Source organism: Eupeodes corollae, chromosome 3 (assembly GCF_945859685.1).
Source record: "Eupeodes corollae chromosome 3, idEupCoro1.1, whole genome shotgun sequence".
In the NCBI taxonomy this organism is placed as follows: Eukaryota; Metazoa; Arthropoda; class Insecta; order Diptera; family Syrphidae; genus Eupeodes; species Eupeodes corollae.
In genome coordinates this window covers 96,533,492-96,540,983 of record NC_079149.1, presented here as the reverse complement: position 1 = coordinate 96,540,983, position 7,492 = coordinate 96,533,492, and positions in this window count along the sequence as shown.

The following is a 7,492-nucleotide window of genomic DNA, read 5'->3' as shown; positions in this document are numbered from 1 at the left end:
CATTGTTTTTCCAAAGAACTTATTGTGGAAAGGCACTGCGTAGACGATTGTTGACATTGAATGTTTGAGTCCTTAACACTCAGCCCTATCATGAATTCCATCGTAATCGGAAATTTGTATGAATCCCGAAAAACTTTATCATGAAATCCGTTCGTAATGCAAAATTGTATGAGATTTTCCACTACAAACGGATTTCATGATACAGTTTCGGCATTCGTAAAAATTTCCGATTACGATGGAATTCATGATAGGGCTGACTATTACAGACGTGATCAAATTTCTTGGAGAGATTAGAAATTTGATCTTGGCAAACGGAATGTTCGTTAGAAAGGGATTCTTTTAGACATTGAATTGCAATCATAAACGGCGATGGGCAGTAAAGTAGGTCGGGTAAGAATTATCACACGCGCTGCGAGTATATTGATACGTTTTTTTTTTATTTGTAATTGATTATTTGGGGTCGATAAAAAGGTGGTAAAGGGCAACTGAGGAGCGAAAAGAAAATGCGACTGCACTTGGAGATGGTGTATTTTCAATTCAAAAACTTGCTGCAACCCTCCGATTCCTAACAGAAGGAAGCTATTAAAGATCAATTTGAAAGATCAAGATTTGAATGCGTTCAAAACATGGAACAAACCTAAATACTGAACATCCATATGCATTTTCGAAAATCCAATTCACAATAAGGAATTGTGGAACACCCAAATTCACTTTCGCAAAGTGTATTCAAAATAAGTGAAATGCATAACATGGGCATTAGGCGCTTAAATCAGGCTGATTATGACCGCTGGCATTGGTTCTGTTTACTTGAAGTAACACGGTAGGTTATTCGCATAGAACTGCGACCTAAGAAAAAGTTTAAAGTGGGATAATCATACGACTTTCACGCAGAATATCGATTGTGTCTTGAGGTGTGTGGAACGTAGAGCCATCTTGATCGTGTCAGCATCATTTTCGAAGAAATATGTACCAATAACACCTCCAGCCTAAAAAACACACCAAACAGTAACTTTATTTGGATGTGTTGGCACCTCGTTAATCTTGCGCGGATTGGTGCTGTCCCAAAACCAATTAAATTATCAGCAAATAGCTAAAGATGATGATTTTAGATTAGATTAGATTAAACATTGTATTTCTTAAAATCCAATTAAATTCAATAAGAAAGAAAAGAAATAAGTGACAAAAATATTTTTATAAAGAATAGAGTTTTGCCACTCTAAGAAAAATGTTACATTTATTAATTAAAATGGGTAGTGTGACCCTTAAAAGAAAATTTAAAAAAGAAATACAGAAATTAAATTGAAGTTAAACATATCGAGAAAACATCAGGTAGAACCATTTACAAAAAAATTCAATACGTTCATTATCAAAACATTTAACTTGTTTCAAAAATAAGAAATGAGAAGTTTGCATTTTGATAGAATGGTGAAGTCTATTAAATATTCAACATAAGGAAACATTATACAAATTTCTAAATGTGGTTGTTCGATATACCAGTATAGAAACTTCGTTTAAAAAATTTTCAGATGATATTGCTCCAAATTCGAAGTAGCGAACACTCGATAATGCGTATGGGTGTTTGGTTTTAGCGATCAAGATGCAGGTGTTGGCCGGCCGGAGCATTGGTTTCCATGCGCTCTACGTGACCCAGCCATCTTAGTCGTTGGACTTTTACAATTCTGGCTAAGTCTACGTCGCTGTACAGCCCGTACAGCTTGTCGTTCCTTCTTCTCCTCCATTCCCCTTCGATGCATACGGGACCGTAGATCACAAGAAGAACTTTTCTCTCGAAGCGACCCAAGGTGCTTTCATCCACTTTTGTCATAGTCCATGCTACTGCAGCGTATAGCCGGACGGGGATGATAAGGGTCTTATATAGCTTCATTCGTTTGCGTTGGTTGTCAACAGTAAATCCGTCCGTATCCGAGGCTTGTTGGTGCTTCGCAACTATGAAATCTTTTACGTGGCCAGGAAGTCACCCCGACGCACAACCCCCGACCTAGAAGGCCAGATCCTAAGTATAACTCCAAGGATGGGGAGCCGGATAAAACCGCTCCTTATAGACCTGGGCTCCGAATAATTCGAAGAAGCCCTATATGTGTTCACTAAGTAGTTGAATCTTACTGGAACTGTAGACTCCACCGTTGATTCCATCTCGAGAATTCCTCCGCTGCCGTTTGGATAAGGAGAGGTGCCTTAGGGGAAACACCTCTTCCCACCTCTCTCGTTTGCTGCCCCCAACAACTTTCCACTGGGGTTGGAACCCAATCTCGAGTTGAGTTGATAGACAGAGATTGGTTTTGGGAAAAACCTGTGGATGCTTATGTCCTCCTGAATAAATGGTTTAGAGTTTCTTTCAAATTTTTGTAAGGCTGGCGAAATCTAGCAACTTACTAAATTTTTCTAATATTATATGAAATAGTATAAATGTTTCAACCGAATATTGAACAAAATAAAGGGTTTTTTAATAAGGGCGCATGGATGTTTTTTAGTGTGGAAAATGACATCATTCCTCTTTTTCTTAAGGTGGCACGGATCGGAGTGGTATAATTTTCAATGACTCTTTCGCATAGATTCGGGTGAATTTGAGCGAAGGCCTGTGTTATCGATCGTGGTTTATTTGCATAGACCTGCGACTACAAGAAACTCCACAGGAAAAAGTCTATCGGATTCAAATCGGATGACCTTGATGGCTAATTCACACCAAATTGTTAACCGTGCAGCGTAGCAAAAAAAACTAACTAAAAATAATAAAATAGACAATTTTCAAGAAGAAATGGTAAGGAAACATCTGGAAATTGAGATTCTATGAAAAAAAAGTTCATTTAACAATTACTCTAAAGAGGGGTTTGTTCGTAGACTACTACATTAACATGTGGTGTTGGAGCAAGCAAATCCCGTCGGGGTCGAGTCAAAATTTGTGAAGAAAAACCTGTATAAAGGAGTTGGTTTTACAGATAATTCATTACTGTCTGTTTATTTGCATGTTTGTGTCCAAAAAATATAGTTTTGTTTTAATCAAGTTACAAAAAAAATGGACATGGAGTAGGTAGCATATTCTTATATGGTTCTTCATTGTTTAACACGAATCAAACAAGGTATCTCACTTGCACTTCACACATCGAAAACATCGAAACACAATTTGCATTTTAGAAACTGTCAAACTTAATCATTTTTAAATCTTCTTGTGCGGTAGAAACACCTAAAAGATTTATTTAATCTTAACTGAGATAAACCTTTGGTGGAAGCATAGCAAAACTTAATTATCTTTTCTATTGATTTTTCTTGCAAAATACGCCCAGTTAATCCATTTTCATTAACAAAACTAAATAATATCAACAGTAATGGATTGATTTTTTTCCCCAATGGAAGACACACATGATTCCAAATGCACAACTACTCAACGAACACAGCCATAGAGATACAAATGCAATATCAATCGTACCAACATTTGAGAACGAAATCACATAATATCCATTCGAGACTCGTATAAATGTCAACAATCCATCCATAATAAGATTCTACTCTAACTTTTATCGGATATTAGTATAAAATCCTACTTTACTATGGGTAGATTTTCCAACAAAACACGTGTATTCTATCTATGTGACTCTTTAAATCTTAAGAGTGGATCCGGACTTGTAAATAAAGGGGGGTGGTCGCATACTCAACGTAGAGACGATTTTTCGACACCGCTTAAAAATGTTAACATTATTACTATGACATAATGTCTATATATGTACATCTTAACTTTATATTGCTGTCCAGCAAGACATGGCCTAACTAATTTGTCTGAAGGACTTCCTAAGTATGAAAACATTCCAAGGTTATAAAAGTTTTTTTTAATACGCCCTATTTAAGGGTTAACATTCAATAGTTTAAAATGTTTGGTGCGTTTCATGCAGGAATGTTAGAAGCTGTGCCAGATAGAAACAAAGAGAAAGCAGAAAGATAATAAGGTCAAGAAGTCTAAAAATATTCAAATTTGAAACAGCAGGAAGTGTCTATAGTTATTATCCCGCCGAAATGAATAATTTTTATATTAAAATTTGTCATGTAACAAAGTTATACAACATTTGTATACAAATATTTTGTGTAACTTATTTATTCCAAAAATAACGACTACCACGCTACGAATCATAAAAAAAACAATCAGGAGATCCGACGGGATTTGAAAAAAGCATTGCCTGATTTAAAAATCCATTTTCAAAATCATCTGTTTTATGTCGAAAAAAGTTATCAATACACCAGAAACTAAAAACCCTAAAGTTAAAAAAAAAATTCCTTAAATTTCCCCAAAATCATTTTTTAACCTTTTTGTTATTTTGGAAAGAAATGGAGTTTTGCGCACTTTTTGCGGCTAGAATAGGTTCTTATCACCTTGTAACATTGATTTGATCGAAAATATTTTATGAAACTACCAATTTTACTACTGAAAAAAACTAAAACATTTTCGTCTTCAAATGAAAAATTCCCAAATGAGTATGTTTATTAATGGTCTGGCGGCACTATCCTTTCTGCCAGATTCATTTAGTCCAATTCATAATTGTGTTTTGTTTGTTAAACTAAATTTGAATTTTGAGTTTTTGAAGTTGTTTTCATAAATGGATACCATTGGAATAGTTATTGCTGCAGTTGGTGAAGAGGCAGTGCAGCAACAGGAGATGAAAATACATAAAAGGCTACTTAGAGACACATGCAATATCTTCGATTTGGATTCAACTTTGCTTGATATTTGTTCCAGATTTAGAAAGAACTTCAGGCTCAACAAAGACGCTTTCACATACGTGTTGGAAGAACTTGAAGCGGAGCTTTATCCAATGTGTCGATTGAGTGCGTTGTTAAGATTTTTGGCTGAAGGTGGCCAACTGATTTTTGGCACTGGCAATAATTTTAAGATCGCGGTGGCACAATCGACATTTTCTACAAATCTCAGAAAAGTGTTAAACATCTTAGAAAGAAAATTATATCATTGAATGCAAGAATGGTATGATGTTAGTTAGTGTGCAAGAGATAACTTAGGACAGTTGTGATGGAAGTTTTTTTTGGGATTATTTGTTTGTGGTTAAAAAAATGGCAAATAGTAGTACATATTTTGATGGCGCAAGACCAGATTACATTTTCATGCTCCAGGTAATACTTACTTACTTTCTTAAGGTGGCGCTAAAGTCCGGGGCGGACATGGGCCTCAACCAACATACGTCTCCAGCCAGCTCCGTCCCTAGCTAGCTGTCTCCACTTTCGCACGCCAAGTTGGTTGAGGTCCTCTCTCACCTGGGGCGCCACCTGAGTCGCGGTCATCCTCTACTGAGCCGCGCCACCGTCCCTCGGGATTCGATTCGAAGACCATCCGGGCTGGAGCGTTGATGACTTCGCTCTTCATGACCAAGCCATCTAAGCCGTTGGACTTTAATTCTGGTAACTAGGTCAGTGTAGCTGTACAGCCTGTATATCATCGCTGTACAGCCCGTGTATGTCGTTATATCTTCTCCTCCATTCTCCATCTCCAGGACCAAAAATCACCTGAAGAATTTTTCTCTCGAACCATCCTAAGACGCTCTCATCTTTCTTTGACAGGGTCCAGGCCTCAGCGCCATAAATGAGAACCGGAATGATGAGTGTTTTAAAAACTGTGATTTTAGATACTCGAGAGAGGACTTTACTTCTTAATTGCCTTCTAAGTCCAAAGAAGCAGCGATTTGAAAGAGTTATTCTTCGTTTGATTTCAGCGCTGGTGTCGTTGTCCGTATTAATAGCGGTGCCTAGGTAGACAAAGTCCTTAACTATCTCAAAGTTATAGCTGTCCATGGTGACGTTTTGTCCAAGACGTCGTCGTTCAGTGTCCTTTTTTGATGACAGCATAAGCTACTTGGTCTTGCCTTCATTGACCACTAAAAGCATCTTCTTCGCTTCCGTCGCAATGCTCAAAAACGTTCCACTGACATCACGCTTTGATCTTCCAGTTATGTCAATATCATCTGCGTATCCGAGTAATTGGATGGATCTTTGGAAGATTGTGCCTCTAGTGTTGACGGTAAAGTTTTGCACAATTCTTTCCAGAACTATGTGGAAAAAGTCGCATGACAGTGCATCGCCTTGTCTAAAACCTTTTTTGGCATCAAATGCATCGGTGAGATCTTTTCCGACCTTGATAGAGCAGCGTGCATTCTCCATCGTCATTCTGCACAAACGGATAAGTTTGACAGGGATGCCAAAACTAGACATTGCTCGGTAGAGCTCTTCCCTATAGATGCTGTCATACGCGGCTTTAAAATCGATAACGAGTGGGTATCGATTTGAAGCTCCTGGGTCTTTTCAAGATTTGCCGTAGTGTGAATATTTGGTCGATAGTGGACTTTCCTGGTCTGAAGCCACACTGCTAAGGACCAATCAGGTTGTTGACGAATGGCTTCAGACGTTCACATAATACGGCAGAGAGGTTCTTATACGCAATGTTAAGGAGACTGATGCCTCTGTGGTTGGCGCAACTTAGAGGGACTCCTTTCTTATGTATCGGGCACACTATGCTGAGATTCCACTCATCGTGCATGCTTTCTTCCGACCATATTCTGCAGATGAGTTGGTGCTTGCTCGGTACCAAGTCATCGCCTGCTGCTTTGAATAGTTCGGCAGCGATGCCGTCAGCTCCAGCAGCATTGTTTGGCATAAGTTTAGATATACAGTTGTGTTCAAAAAAATAGGAGTGCCTGTTCTTTTTAGATTAAAACGTGACTCAAAAGTTGTATATTTTTTTTTAATTTATTTTTTCTTTTGTACAAATAGGTAATCCAGTCTTTTATTATTATGCTTAAAGACTTCTTTGTTTAAAACAAATAAGGTAGTAAAAACATGAATTTTATCAAAATAAAGCCAAAACGAATTGTTCAAAATAATAGGAGTAAACAAAATAAAGTATAAAAAACTAAAAAAAAAATATTCAATATTAAGATTTTTTGTCAGTATTTTGTGGATAATCCTTTGTTTTTTATAATTGCTGCACATCTGCGTGGCATAGTGTTCACAAGGGCCTGACAACGCTCAACTGGAATTTGTTTCCATGTTTCCTCGACTGCGTCCCACAACTGCCTCGAATTCAAGGGCCTTCGTCGAGAAACACTCTTTTTCACATCTGCCCATAAATTTTCTATGGGATTGAGGTCAGGCGACTGAGCTGGCCAGTCCATGACCTCAACCCCATTGACCCGAAACCATTCCTTGGCAGACTTACTGGTGTGTTTCGGGTAGTTCTCTTGTTGAAATACCCATTTAACCGGCATATTCCAACTCGCATAAGGCAGCATCACACTGGACATTATATCCACATAAACGCGCTGGTCCATCGTGCCTATGATTTGATGTATGGGGCCAACACCAGCATATGAGAAACTGCCCCATGCCATCACTTTAGCACCTCGCTTTACCGTTTTAATGGTGTACCGAGGCTTAAACTCGCAATTTAATGGACGTCGAACGTATTGCCTAGAACCAGTTC